The sequence below is a fragment of the Lontra canadensis genome, unplaced genomic scaffold (assembly GCF_010015895.1).
Source record: "Lontra canadensis isolate GAN:19392208 unplaced genomic scaffold, GSC_riverotter_1.0 scaffold2, whole genome shotgun sequence".
Taxonomy (NCBI): Eukaryota; Metazoa; Chordata; class Mammalia; order Carnivora; family Mustelidae; genus Lontra; species Lontra canadensis.
The window spans coordinates 47,321,169-47,348,518 of NW_022630996.1; the positions used below are offsets into that span (position 1 = coordinate 47,321,169).

The following is a 27,350-nucleotide window of genomic DNA, read 5'->3' on the forward strand; positions in this document are numbered from 1 at the left end:
ATTTAATGGTTAACTTAGATCCTTCCATTACTTCAAATATTTGGTTGGAACTACAATCAAAATGTCAAAGTAAGAATAATAGTCTAAGCGTTGTGTTATTTTGATCTACTAGAACTATATCACAGGAAAACCAAGAAGAAAACACTAAAGACAGACTAAGCAGCACCATGAAAAATGATCGGTGATTTCAGAAATCTCCTCACCAATAAAAAGCTCTTTTGAATGTGAGCCATGATTACTCAGCAAAGGAGGAAGAGATGAGACCTAGTGTTTTTAGTGCTTTATGTATGTCACGTAGCCTGCAAATGCATTACATGCATCGCCTCATTGCATATTTGTGGTAACCTCCTGAAGTGATACACTATCCCATTTCATCATAAAGACACTAAAACACAAAGATGGTAAACAGAGGACTCTTTAGGTTACAAATCAGGCAGTCGGGATTGAAACTCTTGTTTGTGCCCTAATCATAACTCAAAAAACAGAATAACCAAAAGTTTTACCAGCTTCCCCTGATATTATTCAGTATATTCCGTTGTTTGCAAAATAGTTTCATTGTCAGTAAGCACAGTTCTGTTTGCTTTTGCCAAACAAATATCCTTGCTACATTTTAAGGGCAACCGGCTCCAAAGTGATACAAGGAATGGAAATTTTAGTACAGTTGGTAAGATAACCTCATGATGATTTGTAGCATCAGCTCTATGATTCCAAAAATAGAGCTCACTGAAGCTACACAGCCTTTGGCTGACACAGCAAAGAGTAAAATTCATTCCAGCCTGAGGCTTCTAGCTGGACTTTCCATTTATTAGAGTTGCTTATGAATCTTCCTCCATGTTCCCCTTACAAGAGGGAGTCACCATTGCCCCCTTTCAGCACAGACATTGCCTTTAATTTAAAATGACTGTAGGCTGCTAGGTGGGGCGCCTGGGTGGCTCAGTGGGTTAAGCCGCTGCCTTCGGCTCGGGTCATGATCTCAGAGTCCTGGGATCGAGCCCCGCATCGGGCTCTCTGCTCAGCAGGGAGCCTGCTTCCTCCTCTCTCTCTCTGCCTGCTTCTCTGCCTGCTTGTGATCTCTCTGTCAAATAAATAAAAAAAATCTTTAAAAAAAAAAAAAAAAAAAATAAAATGACTGTAGGCTGCTAGGGCCAAAGAAGGTATCTGGGGAAGCAAAACCAAAATCTCTCCTGGAGGGAAATATCCTGTAGAAGTGACATTTTAGACGTCTGCAACTCAGTAGGATGATCTCTGTTGACTGCATTTTCTGTCTGAAAGAGTTTGCTGTAATGCAAGCAATGGATTTGTTTAGCTGTTTTTTTCCAAAAGTGCTTATCTTTGAGTTTGGGTTCTAAAGAAATAATTGAAAAGGCAACTGAATGCACCAGACTTCAGCTGTGTCAAATTGATTTGCAGAGGAAATAAACTGAAGTATTTAACTGTAGACAGCACATCTCAGGAGGGTGGTAAGGGGACCAGTTTCTGTCTCTCTCCCTTCTGGGCCTTCTCCTTGAACATGGGTTCAAGTGCTGATTAGAAATAGCGAAAGATATTAAGGTTTCATACCCAATTACCTCACTGGTGTCTTATAGCTGAAAATAGCAGTGAATCATTCTGGGTTTCAAGGAAGTAAATATCTGTCCAGTGGGAGGGGTATCTGGTTTGAGTTCTAACCATTGAGTGGGCAGTGTTTCCTCAACAATTACAAAGACACTTGCAGTGTCAGTTTATTAGACACAAATCAGATTAAAAGACTTCCACAAAATTTCCTCAGCAACATGCAGTCTTTGGAAAAGGACACGAGATGGGGTAATACAATTTCTATACAAGAATCTATTTTTAAGTTTTCAAATGCTTCAAAAGATGATCCATCTCTAGGGAATGGGGATGTGATACAGACTGCAACCCTTGGTGCCACTCTCATTACGCAGTCTAACCAAATGGGATTTCAAAAGTAACTTTCCAGAGTATCATTATAAGGACATTTATGTCTGACCAGATGGATCAAGATGTCAGGTTCTCATGGCCTTTGCGTTAATTCAAAAAAAAGTAGGTCCTTCTCTAAGATTAATGTTCAGCTTCTCTATTAATACATTGATTTTTGGACTTAGGAATTGGTTGAAATAAAGTTATGTCTCATTTACAATGTTGTATAAAATGGCTGGTCAAAATGGAAAATCTCATTTGGAAGAATTTTGTGCTTTATTAAATAAAAGCAACATATTAGTAACCATTGCAAAGAAAGAATGCTCTGCGTTAGTAATTGATCTTAGTCATTGATCTATTGACCTGGTCATGCAGTGAATTCTTCTGATAGTCTATTTTGCACCAGGCTCTTCACAAGGAAGAAGTTCTTATTATTAAGGAATTTGTAATCTAAGGGTATTTACCCTGACCACTGGAAGAACTATCATAGAACAGAATCTCAGATGTTTCTCTTTAACCACAATCAAAATCTAGAGTTAAATGATGTCGTATACTCAATAAAATGTCGTTTACTCAATAAAATCAGGTATATATATATATATATATATATATATATGTATAATAATCAGGTATATATATATATATAATATATAAAAATCACTAATTTTTTAGTGATTTCATGGCAAGTGGCCTCCTTTAAGCTATGATTAAGCAAAAGCAATGAAATGCATAATCATATAGCAACATTTTAGCAGAAACATGTAAGAAACATCAAGAGATAGGGCAAGTTGAGTTGGAAATTCCATTTGGAGAAGAAAAGGAAAGAGCTACTATAAGCCTGGCTAGGCAGCAAGGCTAGCTAGGGTTGACTTGTGTTTACGCAATTAAATTAGGATGGTATCCTGAAATCTCTGGCATTTGCAGAATCATTTCTGTTTTGAAGGAGAGAAAACTTGCTGAGTATGGAGTAAAAATGTTGGGTTCAAAGACTACATATACCCTCTTCGTAAAAAAAAAAAAAAAAAGGTATTCTAATATGAGCAAAAACTAGTTAAGTAAATCCCTTTTATCTGTGTTCACAGAAGATACTGATAAACAGTCATGATACTCTTTCCTCTGAATCTTTTTCAGAGTCCTGGCACCATTTACCTGATATTCTCTGGGAGGGTCAGGAAAGATTTCACTGAAGGGACATTTAAATTCCATTATGAAGGAACTTTGTTAGCTGAGCACTGGGAGTGGCCAGCATATATTCCAAGCATTTCAAATAACTGAGCTTATTTTTGTGGTTCTCAAGGTGAAAGGATATTCTAAGTATGAGATGCTTGGGAGACTTGTTTTATTTAAATTCCAGTTTTCTTAATTAGAGCACAGAGTTTCTTAAATATGTATTTGTACTGATGTTTTGCTAACATGATTTGTAAAAGAAAGAACTAACAAGTCTAAATACATAGTAGCAATGAAATGTTAGTTGTGACACTTTTCCCAAATTAATTGCTTCATAAAAATTCATTTTATGGAATATGTATCCTAATGAGAATTCTCAGGACACTTTTTAAAATTAAGGTTGGTAGTAGTTTCTATTTCTAGTGGAGTTTTAAAAATTCACAACTTATATGGTTTTTGACAACTATTCTAAATTAAATTTTCTGAGAAAAGTTTTAAAGACCTATTTTTGCTTAAAAATCTTATATTTAAAGATAGATTCCTAGAACCAGGAAGAACTTCAAGAGACCATTTAACTTATCCTCTTCTTAATTGTTCCTCTTTTTTTTCTTCAAATTTATCTCCAAAGCCCTGCATCTGGTTTTGGCTACTGGATTGATAATCACTATTTTAATGAACACCAAAAAATAATTTATAGTATAAAAAAATCTGTATTAGATTAAAGATTGGAGGCATATTAACTTAAATATCAATATTGAAGTATAATGTCACTATAACTTAATTGGTAGACTGGATTAAGAAAAAAACAAACAGACCAACAGATAAGCAACAACAACAAATGATAGCAGTGATTGTGAGTAAATGTTTAAAGGACCCTGGAGGTAACCTGACCAAGATTCCAATTTTAGCCCAAACTCTTATCTACCTCTGTGACACCTGACAACTGACTTACTCCCTGCAAAAAACCTCAACATAGTAGCACCCATCTCAAAGTGGTATTTTAAGAACTCAGAAATTAGCAAAATGCCCAGCACAAAGGTCTTAATAAAAGATCACACGAATACCTTAATAAGATCCTCATACACAAAAATCCTCAGCTACAATCATTTTGTGGACAGTTCAACTTACACACTCAACACCATATGAAGAAATCCCTCCGGTATTAAGAAAATTCCCCTTCAGCATTTCAGGTTATTTCCTAGCCATCTTTGCATCTGTTTAACTTCCTTCACAAAGTTGGTTTTCCTGTTTCTTCGTTTCCTGACTCAGAGGAAAAAGAGGAGCAATCTCTTTGCTTCCTATGGCAAGGTTTACCTCCTTGCTCTCCACCATTTCTTTTCCTTTCTTTTTTCTTTTTTTTTTTTTTTAACTAAGTTACAAAGTTTTACTTTATTATTTAGTTGTGCAAACAGGGTAAATATTTAAGAGGGTTGATGGTGAGAGAATGTCAATTACCTAATATGTGTAAAAGACAAATGAACGGGACATTAAACAGTGCACTGAGTTATGAATACCCTTCCCCACCCACAGATTCTCCCCTGACATGAATGAGCTCATCCACTGATTGGCAGATGGGCTGCATTTGCTGACTTCCTGGCCAGCTGCCCTAAAAGGGTTCACTTTCTGCCACACCAGCAAAGACTGTCAGGACACACAGTTCACACTCTCAGGCTGGAAACCCACCTCTGGGGACAAGGTAAACAGACACTGACACAGATGGGCGGGCCTGGCCCTAGTCCTCTGGCGGTATCCACACGGAGCACTGCAGCATTTGTACAAGGCAGTCAGGCGCTCTTCTGCAGAGCAGGTCCAAAACTGCATAAAATAGGCATGAAGACGTTCACGTTTAGAACCTGACTACAGTAGAGTCAACATCTCTCAGGTAGCTACTCCACCAAGCACATCATCCACTTCTTCCAGCTTTGGATACTTCCGATTTGTTACCTCGGGGGTGATGTTTTACACATCTCAGGACAGGTGCTGCAGGGGCAGCGCTGTTCCCCCTCCACCATCAGCCCATTTCCACAAGGCAGGCAGAAGAGCAGTCTGGTGGCCGACTGGGCCCCACAGTCCATTGCTTCAAGATACTGCTTGTGTGTAATTGACACTATCTGTTCATCTGACCTTCTTTATTCTATTCTTTGCAATTCAGGGACTTTTCGTTTATTCCTTAATGTTTCTATCTTAATGTTTCCATTCGCTGGCGTTCAGCTGTGTGATTTCAATAGCTATGTGCCTTACAAATAAGCTGTATGCCTTACAATAACCAAATCTCCTGGTATTTTGTTTCTGAACAGTAGTAAAGAAGTTTTCAGAACCACACCATGGCAGAGACTGGCTATCTATTAACCAGCACTTTGTTCTTCTTCTCAGGCAGGCAGGTGGATATTTCCCAGCCTCCGCTCCTGTAGTGTGGCCATATGGCTGTGTTTTAGCCAATGCAAAGTAAGTGACAGCGATGTATGTCATGTACAGGCCTGGACCATAAAGACCTCCACTATATTATTCTGAGTGCTTTTACCCATTTACCTCTTTAATGCTGATGAGCACATTAAAATTGGCAGCCAAGAAGGAGGAACTGCAAAATAGAAGGTGCCTGGACCTCTAAATTACTTCTGAGAGGGGAGGCACCTACTCATTTGGAATTTGGATTTTATGAGAGTGAGCAAGAAACTTCTATTATGTTTGAGCTATTGTACATTTTGGGGTTTGTTGATCACAGTAGTTGGAATCCCCTTAAAGAATACATAAACCGAAAGTTTACATGATTAATATGTATTATTTAAGAATAAGAATGCATTGCCATTGAGGAGCCATTTTATTCATTTTTAATTGATTGCTTATTAACTTTCAGAGCTTAGTTTTGGATGTTGATAATGAATTCCCTGGGGAGAACAAGGTGGACAGAGAAATTAAGGAGCAGAGAACAGCATGAGCAATGAATGGAGAATTCAGTTGCTCTACGTTAAAAAAATCATACCATGTGGGAGAAAAGACTGATGGAAGATAAAGTTGCAATGTGAGTTTGTGGCAGGATCATGAGAAATATTTTCTATTAGGCCAAAAATTAGTAATATATCAATTAGAGTCAAGGAAAATGGCTCAGTTGTGTCAAGTACTTTCTGCCTGCCTCTGTAACCACACTGCTCACGTTATATCATAATGTTGTCCATCTGTTAAAAGATACTTTCTGAGGCTTAGATCTAAGATGTCAGTGGTTCTAAATTGACCACAGAATGAATCCAGAATCTGTTTAAGTTGTCCTGGTTCCTGTTTCGCCCTTGCTGCACAGCTACTAGCCTAGAACTGAACTTCTCAACTTCCTCAGTGTTATTGACATTTGGGGTTGGATAATTATTTGTTGTAGGGCCTTGTCCCTGCGTGGTGTGGGATGTTTGGCAGCATCTGTGGCCTCTATCCACTAGATGCCAGTAGTACTCTCCCCACTGCCCAACCTGAGATAATAAATTGTCACCAGACATTGTTACATGTCCTCTGGGAGACCAAATCACACTCAGTTGAGAAAACTGTCCTAGGTGTCTCATCACCATGAATTGGTGGAAACTTTTTTCTTTTCTTTTCTCTTTTCGTGTGTGTGTGTGTGTGTGTGTGTGTGTGTGTCCTTTGTTGCTTGGACCCCCTGTTTTCTTCCTTCTTTGTTAACCTCTTCATTGTAATTGATTACATTCTCCTGTAGCTTCCTTAAATAGAATGCATGGGCGGTAAAATTACTAAAATTTTAACTCTTTTAACTTCAGCTATCCTACTTAATTTAATAGTTTGGCTGAGTATACAATTCTTAGTTGGAAATTCGTTTCCCTGAAAATTTTGAAGGCATTGCTCCACTGTGTTCTAGCTTATAGCATTTTTGTTGAGAAGTCTGATGTCATTCTGATTCTGCAATGTGGGCTCTTGTAATTTCTCTTGGGAAACTTCTAGAATTTTCTCTGTGCCCCCATGTATTCTGAAATTTCACAGTGATACGTTTTTATGTATATCTGTGTAACCATTATGCTGAGGACTTGATGATCCCTCTTGAAGAATTCATGGGCTCCAGCTTGGAGAAAATGTTGAACATTTACCTCTGATAATTTTCTTTTCTCTATATTTTCTTACCCTTTTTCCTGGAATTGTAAATGTTCAGCGTTTTAAGTCCTGGTTTAATATTCTAGTCTTTCCCTTTTTTCTGCTTTTTGAGAGGTTTCTTCATCTTTGTCTTTAACCTTTCTATTAGAATTCCTTTTATACTGTCATGATTTTACCTTCCAAGATTTTTATTGTTTTCTGTGCATGGCATTTTAAAAAATTATCTCATGTTCTCATTTTATGAGTATAATAATTCTAATCTCTCTGAAGATCTAAAGTGCTAGTTTAAGAAGAAAGTCTTTTGCTTCTTTGCTAAGATTCTTTTCTTTTTCCCCTTTGTTTACTTTAGTCTTTATATTAGAGGCTTTCTTCAAATGTCTGGTTATACATGATCTTCTGTTAGGATTTAGAAAACAGACATAAAAAATTGATCCAAAGGTATGTGTGTGTATGTGGGTTTTGTCCATTGGTGTGATCTACTATGTGATATTTAAACTTTTGTTTTACTGGGAGATTCACATGAGTCAGTATCTTTTGTTCTTCTGTTGTCCCTGTATGTCTCCATTAAGAATATTCATTTATCCTCCAGCCCAGGATGTATCAGCCTTTCTATAAGCATTCTTAGAGCTGATTGGGAAAACGGGCTTCAATGATAATTAATAACTATTCATTTTTCATGTGGTGTCATTGCTCTTAGTAATATGCAGTGTCCCTGAGTCCACTGCTTTAGACTGGAGACGTGACCTGACTGTTAACATTTGAGAAAGTGATCTGAGGAATCTAATGATATCCCATAGCTAACCAATTCTCCTGACTTCTATCGCATTAGTTACCTCCAATTGTAGATGGCTTTAATCACTGTTCCCTACTGTGGTTCTGTGACGAAATCTCCTGCTTCTGTTGCTTTCCTTACTGACTGTGTAATTTTCAGCTTTGATGTGTTAGTCTACCACATGTGATAGGTTGAATAATAGCCTCAAAATATTATTGAGGACCTAATCCATGGAACTTGGGAGTGTAACTTTACAAGGCATAGGGGGGCATTGCAGATGTGATTCAGTTAAGGATCTTGAGATGGGGAAATTATCTTGTTTTATACAGATGATCCCTAAATGTAATTGCTGGTATTTTTTACAAGGGGAGTCTGAGGGACGATTTTTTTTACTTCAGAAGAGGAAGACAGTAATGGGATAATGAAACAGATTTGAAGATACTTTGCTTGTAGCTTTGAAGATGGAAGGTGGGGTCCTGAACCAAGGAATGCAGCTCTAATACCCAGAAATACACCATAGAGCTTCCCAAGGATGCACAACTCTGCCAGAAACTTGGTTTAGGTTAGTGAAACCATTTTGGATTTCTAACCTTCAGAAGTGTAAGAGAATAATGGGTGTTATTTTAAGACATCAAGTTTATAATAATTGTTTAAAACAATCATTGGAAACTAATACACCAGTCATCCACCTCCTTCCTAGTTTCCAAAGTTGTGTTAAAGTAACTTCCTTTACACATTGTCTTTATCCTTGTGTACTATGTCTTTTTCAATCATTTTTGCCTTTGTCATGACAGTTTGGGTAAGAGAAATATTTAACACCTTTTAATCCTTTATGTATTTGTGTCTAAGTTTTCTTTAGAGGTATCCAAGTAATATGGCACATGTAATTCATTGACAATGCTTGCTGGATAATAAATGTACATTTTGTTTGCATTTTGTGGGTTTTTTTGATGACCTTTGTCTATTTATGTACAGTTTGTTAGCATATAGCATTTGTAATGGAGGAAATAGACATGATTAGAAAATAGCAGTCAACACTATTTTAGAGCTATTGGTAAGTGCAATTTGGCAAAAAACATGAAATAACTAATATCAGAAAAATAGAGATTATCTCTATTTGCTAATAATGTGAACATATACCTAGAATATTTAACATTCCATTTTTATAAATGATAGTAATAATATACTATAGTTAAAAACAAAAAGATGTCTGCAAAATGAGGTGCATATAGACCACCAATTTTGAATGATCAGATACACAGAATATAAAATAAAATAAATATACCCATTGAGTTTAATGAAATATTATAAGAGGACACTAAAAGTAATATGAAAAAAAGTGCTATCAAAATGAATTAGCTAATCTGAAAAAATGAAGTAAGCCTATTAGAAACCAGTCGAAGATTGAAATTAGGAATTTAGAGATGGTATTCTTCTTTGGGCATAACTGAAGAAATAAGTAGTGAACTGGTATCTAAAGAGATTACACAGAAATATCAAAAAGAGACAAATACGAATGAAAATCTGAGAAACATTGAGTGGCATACAGGATAGAGTGTTAAGTTCTATATAGCAAAGTATTCTAGACAGAATAAAGAGAAAAAAGAGAAGTCATATTAGAAGAGATAGTGAAATTTTATAGAATTTATTAAAGACAAAAGCTCTTATATTTTGAATGTCCCCCAAATCCCTAAATATGAAAAGGCAATTCCAAGAAGAACAAATCAGGGAAATATAAATCTAAACTAAAATGAGATACAATTACACCATACAAACTGTTAAAAAAAATGTAAAAGCCTGAACATACCAAGTGTCTGTAAGATGGGGAACAGTAAGAACTCTGATAAAGTGCTGGTAGACTCTAGATATGACTACTCTGGAAAACAGTTCAGTATTATTAGTATTATTAGTAAAAATTTATTAGTATTATTAGTAAAAATTTAAAACTATGAAATCCTACTTTTAGAATTTAACCTACAGAAATGAAAGTACCAATAGAGAATGTTCATGTGTAATGCTATTTTAACATTGTTTATAGAGGCAAAAACTGAAGGAAGAAGAGGAGAAGGGAAAAAGGAAAGCAAGGTAGTGATGACTAAAATATCTTTTATAATATGGTCCCAATCATATAAATTATATGCAAATAAATGCATGAAGAAAATCATGAAAAGGCTATCACAAAATATCAAGGTGGTTATTTAAATTAGGGGATTGGATTTCCTTTATGTTTTATTACTTTATGAATTATTAAAAACTTGTCAATAAAGCAGGCATTGTAAAAATGTATAATAAAAATAGTAAAGCTATTTTTTCTTCTGGAAAAGCAAAAAACAAAAAAACAAAAAAACAAAAAAAAAACCAAAACCCTGAATATCTTATCGATCCTAATATTATTTTATTTGCCAAGTTGAAGTAAAGCATGTTTATATATTCTACCCCTTGTATAATTAAAATTGGTTCTAATCTGATAAAATGAATAGGCAACCTTTAACTTGATTAATAAATACATAGTCATGAATCACCTTTCAAAGTCAAGAAGAACAGAGGCAAAATTTCTAATACTTGAATGTACCCGGCTTTACTGGTAAAGAGAAAGCCGTTTCAGAACAAAGGTTATAATCACATTCCTTGGCATCCACAAAGCCACTGATACGTTCATTCATCAAGTTGAATGTAAGCTCCATTACAGTGTAAGTGACATAAGGGCAGAGGTTTCATTTATCTTGTTCTCAGCCCTATGCCTAGTACCTAAGCACAGTGGCTTCATCATCACAGAAGATCAGTCAATACTTACTAAAGAAATGAAAGTATTCACACGTTCTTTCAAGACCTAACTTTTGTGTTTTGGTTGTTCTTTTGTTATTTAATATTCTAAGTTTCTCCCACAAGTATTTGTTTAGTAATCTCCCTGTTCAAAGAAGTTCATAATCAATATTAGATTTAGTAATAAAAACCAATGTGAATTGGTATGTTTGTGTATCAAGCACTGTTCTAACAGTGTTCTATATACTTATTCATTTAATACTCACAGCTAATATTTCTCCCATTTTACAGATGGTAACACTGAGGCACTTAATTTGTCTACAGTTTCATAGCTACTGAGCAGCAGATCCACAATTTGAGTCCAGGTGTTCTAGCTCCAGACTCCAGTTTTTCCTCCAGTCATATGCCTCATCTCTGAGAATACAGAAATATAAAAAATGTTCTAGTCCAGATCATTCATCACTGACACACCTTGATTTTATCTTCTCTGCTAAGATTTGTGTCATGTCTGCTTGGGCAGCACCAGAGCTCTCTAGTCCATGGAGGTTATTGGTTTGGATGGGATATAGAGCAAATGTGAACAATGTGCCATCCAAACCAAATGGGTAAAGATTATTAACAAGAGAAAAATCAAATGATGCTATGAATCTAGAGAGAAGAGGGGCAAAGGCCAAAGCAGAAGGCCGAGGGCAGTGTGAATGGACAGGGAAAGACTCGGGTCAGGAGAGCAGGTAGACATGTAGGCCATTGTACACATAAATGCAAACTAGAGTAACAACAGAGAAAAAGAACTCTCCCCAGGAAAATTGCTGAGACTCAAGGGTCCATTCTGGGTAATGGCAGGAGTCAGAAAAGCAAGAGTCTGGAAGTAGGTGTTATTGCTTCAGCAGGAACAAAGTGACTGACGCTGAACCAAAAGTTTTCTGAAGTACAATCCACTGTATGCATTTAGCTCAAGGGAAGACTTTGGCTTTGGAAAGCAAGTAGATCTGAGAGGGGAGGTGGAATTGTCAACAGCACTTGAATGGAGCATAGGGTTGAGGAAACAACAAGCAAAATATGTCTTCCTGCAGATTTAATTTTTGTTCATTTTTACTTTTTAAGTATTTACTAAGTAATATACATTCACTAATAAAAAGAAAAAATGTGCACAGTTCCACCACCCAAAGACTGACCCTTGACCAACAGGTGGGGGTAGGGGGTAGAGCTCCCCTCTTTCACCTGCCTGGTGGAAAATCCACACAGACCTTCTGGCTCCCTGGAAGCCTAACTGCTAAACAGTTGATTAACTGGATTTTCTATGTAATATGTATTATATACTGTGTTCTTAGGATAAAAGTAAGCTAGAGAAAAGAAAATGTTACTAAGAAAATCATGAGGAAAACACATTTACAGTACTGTACGGTAAAAGATGTCTGTATAAGTGCAATCTGCAGTTCAAACTCCTGTTGTTCAAGGGTCGATTGTACTACTAAAAATGGGTATGAAATCTTGTGTGTTTAAAAAAAATACTATGAAACTTTTCAACACACAAAGTAGAAAGATTAGTGTAATGCACTCTACTGTATTCATCACTCAGTTTCCACATTTCCATTCTTGTTCCTTCTTTTCCCTCCCACATTTTACACGTGTCTACACACATACACACATGCACTTAGAAAAGATTGTCATGCTGCCCAGAAACATCATAGATATCCTTCTTTTTAATGCTATAATCATCAATAAGTTGGCACATTATTAAAAATAAATTTGTTATTATGACTGCATGACATCACATTCTTTGGCTATATCATGCATTGTTTACATTTTATTTATGCTTAGTTTGTTCCTGGTTTTGAAAATAAATTAGTAATGCTGCCTAAATATATATACACACACACAATATACATGCACATGATGTGTAAGTACACACGTATAAAGCATTTCTCTTCTTGCCTATATATATATATATATCGGCATGCTTAAATGTTTTTTCTGACATATATATAATTTTGTATACTCCTCCAAATATGTCCTTAGAATAAAACTGTTAGACATGGAATTTTTGGGTCAAAGAATAAGTCTATTTTCAAATATTAATATTTATTGTCAAATAACACTCCAGAAATTTCCTACTCTTACTCTCTTCATGGCACTGTATAAATACATGTATTTTTCCATTGCCTTCAACACTCAATAATTGAAATACCTTGTAAGTTTTTCATGTTGATTATTTTAAGTGGTCTATTGCTTAGATGTACAATTCTTTGAATATTGCTAATATTAGATATTTCTATATTGATGAGCCAAGAGACACACCTGTAGGGAAAATAAGGAATGTGACTAAAGTTAAAAAGGCTAATTCCATAAATTACACATTTCTTTTTGTTTCATATATTGATTAACCTTATTTGTGTGTTTTCCTAGACAAAGAGAAAATGTTTATTCCAAAACTAATGTGTACAATAACTTATTTAATTTTCTGAGCAAGCATGGATTGCTTTAAAGGAGATTGTAGTAAATTAAATTAACTATACTTAGCCTTCTGTTCCACAACCATTGAGGTTTATATCCATTAAATGTGAATTTGTACCTGAATTAATTTTCTCTCTCTGTGTTGTTGTCACTTCATGATTGGCTGTTTTTGATTTTAAAAGATTTATTATTTGAGTAGGTTGCATATTGGTTTAATAGCTTACAAAACCTCGAAAATCAGCCACTGGACCACTAAGTAAATTGCATCTCTATATAACCTCATTTCAAAAGATGATACTTTGAAATACTTTCAAAAGATGATACTACGTGATAGCAAAACGAAATATGAAAATATCATATAGTCTAATGTCTGCTTTTATTTTCCAAAAGATAGTTCATAACTGACAGTCATACGCATTATGCTTTGAAAAGCTTTGTTATCAATTGGTAGAGGGGGATACAGCATGCTTAAATGTTTTTTCTGAATAATAAAAATGCCAAAAATAGAATCTAGCAAAGAAAGTCATCAGAGAGGGAGTGATAGAGGGTATCCAGGCAAATTGCTTTATATTTTGCATAGCTGAAGAGCCAGATGGTTTAACTGGATTTTTATTTTCAGAACCACCCACTGCAGGATTTTAACCAAGTCCCAAGTCAAATACAGTACTGCCAGATCGAGTTTAACAGCGTCTAGACCAAAGCCCATTACCTTATCCAGGCATTCCCAGGTTCCTTATCCTTCTGGTTCTGCCAGACCTGTCTGCCATCTACATTTTTATACTGGAAATGTGCCCTTTATATACGGGTTTAGAAACAATTTTACTTATACCTTCTAACAGGTAGAGATGAGATAAAGGAATAGATGTAGTACATGCTTAGAAAATGTTTAACTTTCCACTTTTGACTTTTCTCGTGTAAACTGATACCAATTTGGCAGTAATATTTAATCAGTTTTACCTGATTATTATGTTTATCCCATTTTGAAGTATCCTAGAATAATCATCTTGCTCATCAAAGAGAACCAAGAAAATTGATCCAACATGTCAAGCAAACACTAGTGGTATATTTCGCTCTTCAGTTTTAGGGAATTTTTGCTCTACTTAACTGTTTCTAATCATTGGTCTTACAGAATGATAACCTTGATTAAAGTATATAATTTTTTGAAACAGATTTCTTATAAAACATTTATTTTATTGACTATTTCTTTTAAAATTCTTCACTCGTTACTCCAAAAAGAATGAAATCGTTCCTTTCCTAGTTTTGAAAATTTGTGCTATTTCTCTTTTTTTTCTTTTCATCCCCTCCATCCTTATATTTAGCATGTTTAAATTCTGGCAAAGAATTGGAAACAAAATGGCCAAATTCCTGAGGAAAAGGCTGTGCTTTTGGTATTTCCTGACCAACAGGAAACATGTTGGACCACAAATCCAGCCAGAAAAAACAAATGGTTATTGAAAATGATCCAATCCATTTTTGTAGGTCCAAAGTCTGGAGAGAGATTCTGAGCTTCAGTTTAATATCCAAACTTTAGAATATACATTAGAATGAAAGAAAATCTACTATGTCTTGATCATCATGAGTTAAACCAAAAAAGATGACTGGTAAAATATACCCATAATTTCATTCCAATTGGCTAACATTGGAAGTTTTTATGAGGTTGAGTCACTTTTCTAAGGAATTTTGCAATAAACCATTTTATGTGAGAACGTCATGAAGGAATTGACTTTGGCATCAGTTCTCTTTTGGGCTTCTATCTCTTATTCTAGCTCCTTTAAGGGATCTGCCTTGGATTTGCCCAACTAGCTTTCTTTTCTTCAATTTCCTTTTTATAGTCCACTTGGGTCCCTGGCACAGCGCTCATCCCAACTTACCCAGCTGGGTGCATCAAGCAACACTACCCTGCACTGACCTCCCCATTTGAGCTGCTTCCAATGTAGTCGAATTCCCCCTGGAATATAGCAACTACAACAGCATTAAAAATATCAGGCTTGGAATAATTTTGCTGACTCAGTTTGGAATTGGATTGAAAGAAACAGGGTTTCCATTACCAAAGTATTCTATATTCTAGTACGCTTAAGATGAGAAACAGGCACAAACAGAGAGTCTTAAACTAACCATGTTGTATCATTTTATATATAGGAAGAAGAGCTCCATGAGCCTGAGATGCTGCTCAACCTGAGTGATACAAGAATTAGCTTTTGGCTTCTGAGTATAAGCTTTGGCACTGCATTGCATGGTCCTGTTGAACAAAAGGTAAGTGTGACAGTTTTATCTCCATTAAATCTAAACCTGAATTACCTATAAATACTTTTTACATCTATATATTCAGAAAAAAAATTACCCCAAACTTATATTTAGCTATATCTAACTTTTAAGAAGAGTAATAGTGAAAAATCAATTGGTATGACCTTGGGTCGCAAACTTACTGGTTAAGAAATTAGGCTCTGTGTTATATGCAAACAATGAATCATGGAACACTATATTAAAAACTAATGATGTAAAAAAAAAAAAGAAATTAGACTCTGAAGTAACAGAATTGAAGCTAACATGCCATTTCCATCATCTACTAGTGGTTTCACTTGGAGCGAATTAGTTCATCTCATTTAATTTCAATATATCTATTGACAAAATGTGTAAAACAGCACTTACTTATTGTAACATTAATGAAGGTAATCCCTATGAAGACTTATAAGCATGGCCTTCTTATGTGCTATGTTAAGGAACACTAGAGTTTTAATAGAGTTGGTAGTCTGGGGGAATTGGAGTGATTCACAGTTACATTGTCTTACTCTACCATCTTGGCTCTCATGTCCCAGCCCAGGTTTCACTATGAATTGTCAAGTGTGGGTCGTGAATAGCAGTGTTTATATATCTCTTAGTTTGGATCTTTCTTCAACTGTAATGGGCTTTGTTGAGAATACTTTAAACTTCTTTTTTTTTTTTTTTAAGATTTTATTTGTTTGACAGAGATCACAAGTAGGCAGAAAGACGGGCAGAGAGAAGGTGGGGGAGGGAAGAAGGCTCCCTGCTGAGCAGAGAGCCGGATGCGGGCTCAATCCCAGGACCCTGGGACCATGACCTGAGACGAAGGCAGAGATTTTAACCCACTGAGCCACCCAGGCGCCCCGTGAGAATACTTTAAACTTCTTAAGAGTTTAAAATTTGTCATTCCTTAGAGTACTGTCAAATGCTTCAATTTCTCACTTTCTTTTAGAACTGACCAATATTTGGTAATCATCTTTTTGCTGTGTGTGTGTGTGTGTGTGTGTGTGTGTGTGTGTGTGTGTGTTAGAGAACATGTGGCTTTTCCTTCTCTGGAATTAATCCTATACTTTTTGTTATATCCTTTTCAGTCACCATTTTCTCATTTATCATTGTCTTGATGAGAACTTAAATTCCCTTCCTTCTTCTCAGAATCATGCATGTAAATTTTTTTCAATATAATTTTGTGCATTGTATTTTAAAATATATATTTTCTGCAATAAATCTTATTAAACATTCTTTGATTCTCTTCATCTTTTCCTTGGTTATGACCATTAGCTAGCAAAAGTTCTTGTTCTCAAAAAGAAAAAGACAGCATATACCACAAACTATAGACTAATGAGTTGACTTATTTCAGAAAGATTCTAGGGTATATTATTAAAAGAATAGTTTTTGAGCAATAAAAAGAAAATAATCATGAAGAATCAGCATGTATTCAGAGAAAGTGATGGTAGATATAATTCATTTCTTTCCTTGATAGGATTACTAAATAGATGGTCAATAAATGTATCAATCATGACATATCTGGACTTCAGTAAGCAATTTAATTAGATTTCTCAAAATTTTCTTTTAAAAAGATACTCAATTTTTTAGAGCAATTTTAAGTTGCCGATAAAATTGAGAGGAAAATCTAAAGATTTCTCATACCCTTGGCTGCACACATGTATATCCTTCCCTTTTATCAATGTCACTCACCAGAATGGTACATATTTTACCAAGAATAATCTGCAGTGACAAATCATCACCATCCAGAGTACATTGTTTACCCAAGAGTTCTTTCTTGGTGTTGTGACTTATATGGATTTGGGCACATATACAAAGATATTTATCCACCATTATGTATCTTACAAAGTAATTTTAGTACTCTAAAAATCCTCTGTTTTCTGCTTGTTCATCTCCACAGCAGCCCTCTCCCCTGCTAGAAACCACTGATCTTTTTATTGTCCCCACAGTTCTGACTTTTCTAGAATGTCATATGGTTGAAATCTTATGTAGCCTTTTCATACTGGTTTCTTTCATTTAGTAATATGCATATAAGTTTCCTTCATGTCATTTCATGGTTTGATAACTCATTTCTTTTTAGCACCAAATAATAATATTCCATTATCTGGATATATCACGGTTTATTTATCCATTGAGGTACTGAAGGTCATCTTGGTTGCTTCCAAGTTATGAGTAAAGCTGCTATAAACTGTGTGCAAATTTTTGTGTGGTGATAAGTTTTTAATCCCTTTGGATGAATATCAAAGAGTATGATTGCTTGATCATATTGTAAGACTATCTTGTAAGAGTAAGAAATTGCCAAGTATCTTTCCAAGTGGTTGTACCAATTTGCATTACCATCAGAACTATATGAATTTCTGTTCTCCACATTCTTGCTAGTATTTGATGTTGTCAGTGTTTGGGACTTTGGCCTTTCTAACAGGTATGTAGTTGTATCTCACTGTTGTTTAATTTTCATTCCCCTGATGACTTATGATGTGGAGCATCTTTTTATATGCTTATATGCCATCTCTATTTCATCTTCGATGAGGAATCTCCTAATATCTTTGGTTAATTTTTTTTAATCAGCTTGTTTCTTGTTGAATTTAAGAGCTCTTTGTGTATTTTGGATAACACACCTTTATCAGGTGTGTCTTTTGTAAATATTTTCTGCCAGTTTATGGTTTATCTTCTCATTCTCTTGGTATTGTGTTTTACCAAGCAGAAGTTTCACATTTTAATGATGTCCAGCTTATTAATTCTTTCTTTTATAGGTTGTATCTTTGGTGCTCTATCTAAAAAGGTATCACTCTAACCAAGGTTATTGAGGTTTTCTACTGTTAACTTGTAGGTATTTGATACTTTTGTGTTTTACATCTGTGATCCTTCACTTTTTGTGAAGGGTGTTAAGACCTGTGTCCAGATTCACTTTTTGTTTTTTTTTTTTTTTTTTGCATGCAGATGTCCAGTTGTTCCAGAACCATTTATTGAAGAGACTGTCTTTGTTCCATTGCATTACCTTTGCTCCTCTGTCCAAAATAACTTGATTATATTTAGTGGTTATTTCTAGGTTCTTCATTCTGTCCCATAGATCTATTTGTCTATTCTTTCAATATAAATATCAGTGCCAGTACCACACTGTCTTGTTTACTGTGGTTTTATAGTAAGTCTTAAAGTAAAGTAGTGCCAGTCCTCCAACATTTTTCTTATTCTTCAGTATTGTGTTGACTATCCTGGGTCTTTTGCCTCTCCATCTAAACTTTAGAATTAATTTGTAGATGTGTTTAAAAATTCAGATTATTTATAGGTTATCAGAAAATTTAACCAGAGGATTATATCAAGTTGACAGGTTTAAAATAATTGGAAACAAATCTATGAAATCCTTTCTGAACTTCAAATGAACTCTGATAAGTTGCAAGATATAAGATCAACACACAAAAATTAATTGTGTTTCTATGTACTGGAAACAAAAAAGCCAAAGAAATTAATAAAGGAAAACAATTCCATTTACAGTGACATCCAAAAGAATGAAATACCTATGGATAAATTTAACCAAGGTGATGAAAGAGTTGTATATTGAAAACTACAAAACATTATAAGAAATTTAAAAAGACCTAAATGGAAAATATCTCATGTTCATGGATTCAAAGACCTATATCATCAGGATCATCAGGATAGCAAAAGTACTCAAAATATTCTGCAAATACAGTATAATCCTTACCAGATCTTAGTAGCCTTGTTGAGGAAGTAGAGAAAGAGAATCTCATATTTATAAGAAGTCACAGGGATCTTGGAATAACCAAAACAATCTTGAACAAGACTCACACCAATTTCAAAACTTACTACAATGCAACAGTAAACAAAACATTATGATATTACTCAAGGTAAACATCTAGACCAATAGAATAGAGTTGGTGGTCTAGAAATAAATGCATACATCTATGCTCAACTGAATTTTGACAAGAGTGCCAAGACCGTCAGTGATCAAAGAATATTTTCCTGGGATGCCTGGGTGGCTCAGTTGGTTAAGTAGCTGCCTTTGGCTCAGGTCATGATCCAGGGGTCCTGAGATCAAGTCCTGCATCAGGCTCCTTGCTCAGCAGGGAGCCTGCTTCTCCCTTACCTGCTCTGCCTGCTACTCCCCTTGCTTGTGCTCTCTGTCTCTTTCTCTCTGACAAATAGATAAATAAAAATCTTTTAAAAAGAAAAAAAAAGAATAGTTTCTTCAATAAATGATAGTGAGATCATTGTATACCACATGCAAAACAATGAAATTGGATCCTTACCTCACAGCATATAAAATAACTCAAAATGGATCAGTAAGTCGAATATAAAAGATAAATTTATAAAACTGTTTATGTGAAAATATAGGGATAAATCATGGCCTTGCATTTGGTAATGAATTCTTAGATATGACACCAAAAGCAACAAAAGAAAGAATAATTTGGACTCTATCAAAATTAAAAACTTTTGTGTATCAAGGGAACTATCAAGAAAATAAAAATACAACCTACAGAAAAAGAAAATATTTGCGGATCATGTATCTGATAAGGGTCGAGTACCCAAAATATACAAAGATCTACAGTGCAACAAGAAAAATACCCAAACAACCCATTTAAAAAATAAACAACTTAAGTAGACATCTTTCCAAAGAAGATGTAGAATGGGCAATAAGCACATGAAAAAATACTCAACAGCATTATTAGAGGGATGCAAATCAAAACCTCAGTGACCTACCACTTCACACCCACAAGGATGGTTGTAACAAGTAAGAGAAGAATAACAAGTGTCAACAAGGATGTGGAGAAGTTGGTATCCTTGTACATTAATGATGGGAATATAAAGTAGTTCTGCTGTAAAAAACAGTCTGATGTTTTCTCAGAAAGTTAAACATAGAATAACCATATCATCTATCATGTTCCAGTCCTGGATATATTCCCAGTAGAACTGAACACAGGTACTCAAATAAGTCCTTGAATATATAGCCAAAATGTAGGAAACAACCCAAACATCCATCAGTGGATAAATGGGGGAAAATTGTGAGATATATATATATATCCCCATATACATATGACATATATATATATATATCCCCATATATATATGACATATATATATATATATATAATTCAGTTATAAAAAATTAATGGCGTACTAACACATTCCACAACATGGATAACCCTACAAAATTTTATGTAAGCTAAAGAACTGAGACACAAAACATCACATATTGTGGGATTCCACATATATGAATCATCCAGTATAGACATATCTGTATAAACAGTGATCAGATTGGGGGATAGTAGGACTTGGAGTTGGGGAAGAAGGTCAATGGGGAATAATTGCTTAACATATATGGGGTTTTATTTTGGAGTAATGGAAATGTTTTGGAGCTAGATAAGGTGGTCATTATCATAATGTACTAAATCTCACTGAATTTAAAATGATTAGTTTTATGTTCTATGAATTTAACCTCAATTAAAAAAAATTAAACTTTAAAAACCTGAGTTATACTCTTTTGTACACTAGGATATTCATTAAAGTTTTGAGTAGGAGTGGTGAGTAGGGATACTTCTTTTTTGTTCCTAGTCTTAAAGGGGTAAGCATGTCTGTCACCATGAAGTGTTATATTAGCTATAGGTTTTTTTGTAGAAGTTTTTTTATGAAGTTTAGATGTTCTCCTCTATTTTTAGTTTTCCAAGAGTTTTTGTTTGTATGGTTTTGTGTTTTTTTAAGATTTTATTATTATTTTTTTTTTGACAGAGAGAGATTACAAGTAGGCAGAGAGGCAGGCAGAGAGAGAGGGGGAAGCAGGCTCCCAGCTGAGCAGAGAGCCTGATGTGGGGCTCCATTCCAGTACCCCAAGATCATGACCTGAGCTGAAGGCAGAGGCTTAACCCACTGAGCCACCCAGGCACCCTGTTTGTATGTTTTGTCTTAATGAATGGGTGTTGGGTTTACCAAGTGCTTTTTCTTTATCAATTAATATGGTCACATGTATTTTTCCTTAGCCTGTTAATATGAGGGATTATATTGATAGATTTTCAAATGTTAAACCAACTTTGTGTAACTAGTCATGGTATATAACTCTTTATACATTATTGGACTCAATTTGGTAATGTTCTTTTGATTAATTTTACATCTATGTTTATCATAAATATTGGTCTCTTGTTTTCTTATAATATCTCTGTGTTTTTGGTATTCAGGTGATTCTGACCTGGTAAAATAAGTTAGGAGGTACTCTCCCTTCTTCTACTTTTCGTAAGGGATTTTGTATATTTGGTATCATTTTGCCTTAATGTTTGGTAGAATTTACCAGTGAAACTATCTGGACCATTGCTTTCTTTTGTAAGCTTAATAATTATAATTCCAATCTTTAATAGATGTAGGCCTACTTAGATTATTTCTCCTTGTGTGATTTTAGTAGTTTGTTTTTCAAGGAATTGGTCCATTTCATCCAAATTACCAAATTTTTTGGACTTAGATTTGTTGAGTATATTCTTTCATTATTTTAATTTCAGTAATAATGGCTGTCTCTTTAATTTCTGATATGGTTAAATTGTGTCCTTTTTATTTTCTTGGTTGTTCTAGCTAGAGGGTTCTTTTTTTTAATTCGTATTTTCAAAGAAGTCTTGGGATTTATTGCTTTTCTCCATTGCTTTTTATCAGTTCCATTTATTTCTGTTCCAGTCTTTAATATTAATTTTTTCTGTTTATTTTTATAAAGATTTTATTTATTTATTTTAGAGAGAGAGAGAGAAAGAGAGATAGTGAAAGACAGAGAGAGCAGGAGCAGTGAGGAGAGGGAGAGACAGGCTCCCTGGTGAGCAGGGAGCCCTATCTGGAGCTGGATCCCAGCCCCTGGGATCATGACCTGGGCTGAAGGCAGCCATTTAACCAACTGAGCCATCCAGGCGCCTCTTTACTTTATTTTTAATTTGATTTTCCTCTCTAGTTTCCTAAGGCAGAGGTTAGATTTTTCCCTTTTAGATCTTTATTCTTTTATAGCATGTACACTAAATGTTACAAATTTCATACTAAGTACAACTTTGTTGCATCCTTCAACATTTGATAAGTTGTATTTCATTTAATTGAAAAGACTTTTAAAATTTATTCTGAGCCTTCTTCTTTGATCCATGTTATTTAGAAATATCTTGGTTAGACTCCAACAATATGCTTTTTTTCCCCCCCAGGTATCTTTTATTACAATTCACATTCCATTAGCAACCGAAAACATACTTTTTGTGATTTCTCTTTTAAAATTTGTTAAGATGTGTTTTATAGTCCAGAATGTGGTTTATTTCAGTGAATATTCCATGTTCACTTAAAACAAAAGTATATTCTGCTGTTGTTTGATGGAGTATTCTATAAATGTCAGTTATACAAAATTGATTGATAGTGCTGTTCAGATCATCTATATCCTTACTGATTTTCTGCCTGCTTGATATATCAATTACTGACAAAAAGATTTTGAAGTCTGTACCTTTAATTATGGGTTTGTCTATTTCTACTTGCAATGCTATCAATTATTGCCTCATATATTTTGACACTTACATTCTCAGATGAAAACAAAGTTAGGATTATTGTGTCTGCTGTGTCCACTTGGAAGAGTGACACCTTTATCATCATGTGATACCCATATCTACCCTGATAATCTGCATTGTTCTGAAGTCTGCTTTGTCTGAGATTAATACAGCTACTTCAGCTTGGTTTTGATTAGTGTTAAAATGTATAGTATTCTTTCCCCAACACTTTACTGTTACCTACCTGAGAATTTGCCTTTAAATGGGGGATTCTTACAGACAATATATAATTGAGTTCTTTTTTTTCAAGATCTATTTTTTTAATTTAATTTTTTCAGTGTTCCAAGATTCATTGTTTATACACCGCATCCAGTGCTCCAAGCAATGATTTATTTATTTTAGATAGAGAGCAAGAGTGATAGGGGCAGAGGGAAAGGGAGAGGGAATCTCAAGCAGACTCCATGCTGAGTGTGGAGCCCAATGCAGGGCTTGATCTCAGGACCCTGAGATCAGGACCTGAGATGAAACCAAGTCAGTTGCTTAACTGACTACACCACCCAAAGGTCCTGAGTCCTGTTTTTGTTTTTTTTTTAATCCACTCTGAAAATTCCTGCCTTTTCATCGATGTATTTAGACAATTCACATTTGAAGTGATTATTGATAGAACTGTATCAATAGTTTATAATCATTTTCTATTTGTTACATTTGTTACTTGTTTCTCCCCACCTTGTCACTTTTACAACTTCTGTTGTTCCAAATGAGAATTCAGTGATACTGTTTTATCTTTTCTCTGTTTATCAATTATACTTCTTTTAAAGCTTTTAAAAGTTGTCCGGCAGTTTACAATATACACTTTAAGTCAACTTTCAAATAATACTATACCAAATCACATGCAGTGCAGCTACCTTAGACCTTAAAGAGTGTTTCTAATTTCTCCTACCCATCCACTGACATTGCTGTCATTCATTTAATTTGTCTATGCCCTGTCATCACCCAATGTTCATTATTATTTTTGCATTAACCAACAGTTATTTTTCAAATCAATTATAAATAAGAACATAACACTGTATTTTCCCTTTATACATTCCTTCTCTAATGTTCTGCCTTTCTTTAAGTTGGTTTTCCATTTCATCCCCAAGTGTTTCTCCTTGTAATAATAGCTAAAATTAATAGGCTATTTACTAAATGCCAGCACTCTCCTAAGATCTTTTTATTAATTAACCCACTTAATCCTCTCAAGTACCTGTGAGTTGGCTTCTCACATTGTTCCCATTTTACATTCTAAAGAATCTTGATTCAAGACATTTATATAAGTTGCTAGAAAGGAATACAGGCAGATATAAACCTGAGTGGTCTAGAGCTAGAATCCATATGTTTAAAAATGCTGCACTCTCTGGGGCACGTGGGTGGCTCAGTTGGATAAGAGTCTGCCTTCCGCTCAGGTCATGATCCCAGGGCCCTGGGATGGAGTAGAGCTGCAGGTCATTGGGCTCCCTTCTCGGTGGTGGAGCCTGCTTCTCCCTCTCCCCACTGCTCGTGCTCTCTCTCTCTCGCTCTCTCTCAGTCTTGCTCACAAATAAATAAATAAAATCTTTTTTTTTTAAGTAAAAAACAAAAACCAAAACAACTAAAAATGCCACTCTCTGAGTCTAAGAACATAATCATATCCTGTGGACAATCGCAGTCATCTTTAAAGGGGCGTATCATCAGTTGCTCTGGCTCCTGTTGCATTGGATTTCTACTCTGCTGCCAGATTCACGTCTTCAAGATACATATGTTTTCATTTCAACTCACTAGTTAAAACGTTTTAATGGTTTCCATTGTTTTTAGTATAAAAATGAATTTTTTTCATTACTTTCAGTGTTTCTCCCTGGGGGAATCTTTCCCCAGCTTTCCTGACTAGAACAAACTCCCTCTAACGTGTATTAGTATATTATTAACTCCCAGTCCTGTCCTCTGAGTTCACCTGCAGCTGCAGTGGACAGTTTCTGGGCACGTGGTCTCTTACTCAAGTACCTGCATCTTTCTGCTTTTCTGCCCCAGAGAACCCTGAAGTTGCCTAGAATTTAATGCCTCTGAGGCAAACCTCAACCAAAGAATGGTTGGTGGATAAATACTTCAGTTCCCCCATAAACGAGTGGGACACCTTTGACATGTGTTCTATGAGTCCTTTAGTCCTTTAAAAAGTCTCTAAGAGGAATGGGTTTCAATCACTCAGAGAGGTAGCCCACTCATGAAGGTGCTCTTCATTAAACTTTTCCCTTCCCTGGGTCACTTTCTCTACTACCTCACATGTTATCCTGGGATCAGCTCCCAAATAAACCACCTGCATTTGAGAATCTGAGACCATTTCTCAGAGTTAGCTCTTGGAAGATACCAAAATATGCCATCTGCTTAGTTTACCCTCTCACACTACTGCGTATCTTTGTTTCATAGCATGTTCAGAATTTGTATTCATGAAGATGCACAGAAAGAGGCTTGGAATAGCATTAGCCAAATTTTTTGGAGGGTAGAATTTTTACTTTTAGTATTGCTGCTGTTGTTTTCTTTTATAGACATTATAATTTTAATAAAAATCAATAGCATACAAATTTTTCCAGAGCCATAAAAATTAATAAAATGATGCATTTTGCTTTTAATGAGAATTTCTATAATTTCTATAGAATGTAAACTTCTATCTCAAATGACTTCATTTTTTTATTACATTCTTGTTCACTTTCTTATCCATATACTGATTGAAGGAAACAGCTTCATTTTTTTTTCTAATAAGTGAGACTATTTAATTACCTCAAACCTAAAGAGGGTTCCCTGATTATTCTTTCATGAGGTTTTCCTGAAGTAGAAATTGAGAAATGCAGGTGGCTAAGGAGATAGTATTTTCCGATACTTAGATTTAACATGTCATTTGGCCCATATTATGCAGTCTAAATTAGAAAGCAACTAATTATCTTTGTGTCTGTATTTCATAGTCCAGCCATTAGCATTTTATGGCCACTTTTTGATGCTATAAACAAACATTTTAAAGAGGAAGGAATGCAGCTATATTTAGATAAAGTGGTATTGAAGTGTGGCCCTCAAGCTAATATGAGATTAATGGCTTTTCCTCCTACTTCTCTAAGTAAAAATAGAAAATGGAAAGAATTTAATCTAGCCAGGATGACCCCAACAGAAACTCAGAATACCATTATAGCTAAATTATCTATTGGTGGCTGTGTTATCTTTGCCACTGATAAGAGCATGACACATAAATCCTTGCTTTTTAAACTAAAATGTTTCAAGAGAATAAGATTGCTGTGAGCTTCAAAGAATAGATGTTTATGGATCACAGACTTTTAAAGTCACTTTTTAATTAATAGAAAATACAAGCCTTCTTTGGCTAATAAAATGGTTTGCTGAAGCCATGGAAAAACTTTCCTATTCATTTGGATCCTAAAACATTAATTCATAATAAATCACCAACAGTATTATATTATGGAAGAATCTCTGGAGTCAGAAGATATGGGTCTAGTAATAAATCAAATGCATTTTTCTTCTATTCAGTTTTTAAAGATTAAACATTAATATTTTATTTTGAGAATGATTGTAACAATAAGAACACTCATGAATTTTTAGGGATCTTATACACATTGGAAAAACCTTAGTGTGCATCCCTTCTATTTAGAATTATTTGTCTTAATGGTAAATATGTTGGATTTTGAATATCATATATCCCCACCCCTTTGGAAGCAGCTAGATTAATGCTGTATTTTTGTCCAACATAAAATCATTTTAATGGGATAGAGAGCCAGTGAGGAGAATGGGTGTAACAATAATATCAATTCTAAGAGTTTCAATGGAAAAAAGTCATGACTACTTCTATGTGTGCCCAAATGAAACATGAGAAAGTGATGGTATAATGAATGAAACGTTCCTAAACTGGGAGTCAGGGAACTAGGTTTCTAGCCCTAGTTTTTCCATTAAGTATGTAACTCTATGTGAGTACTATTACTTCCTTGAACCTCAGTTTCTTTCTCAGGTAAATACTTGCACAATGTATTAGTTTCCTATGGCTACACAAATTCCACGGCTTAAAACTACAGGCATTTGTTCTCTCATAGTTCTAAGGGCCACAAATCTGAAATCAGTTTCAGTGGGTCAAAATTGAGTTAACAGAGCCACATTCTCTATGGAGACTCTAAGGAAGAATTCATTCCTTGCTTCTTCCAGCTTCTGGTGGCTATATACTCAAACCTTTGCCTCTATCTTCACAATGACTTCTTTTTGTTTGTTTGTTTGTTTTTAAGTTTTCATTTAACTTCAAGTTAGTTAACATACAGTGTATTATTAGTTTCAGGTGTAAAACTTGGTGATTCAACACTCCCATTGACTTCCTTTTTTTTTTTTTTTTTAAGATTTTATTTATTTATTTGACAGACCGAGAT

The 27,350-nt window shown here is 34.9% G+C and overlaps 1 pseudogene; it reads right to left on the minus strand.

Annotated features, from left to right (window-relative positions):
* Positions 1–4,731: 4,731 nt before the first annotated feature.
* Positions 4,732–5,162, minus strand: LOC116878703 (annotated as a pseudogene).
* Between the last annotated feature and the right edge of the window lie 22,188 nt (positions 5,163–27,350).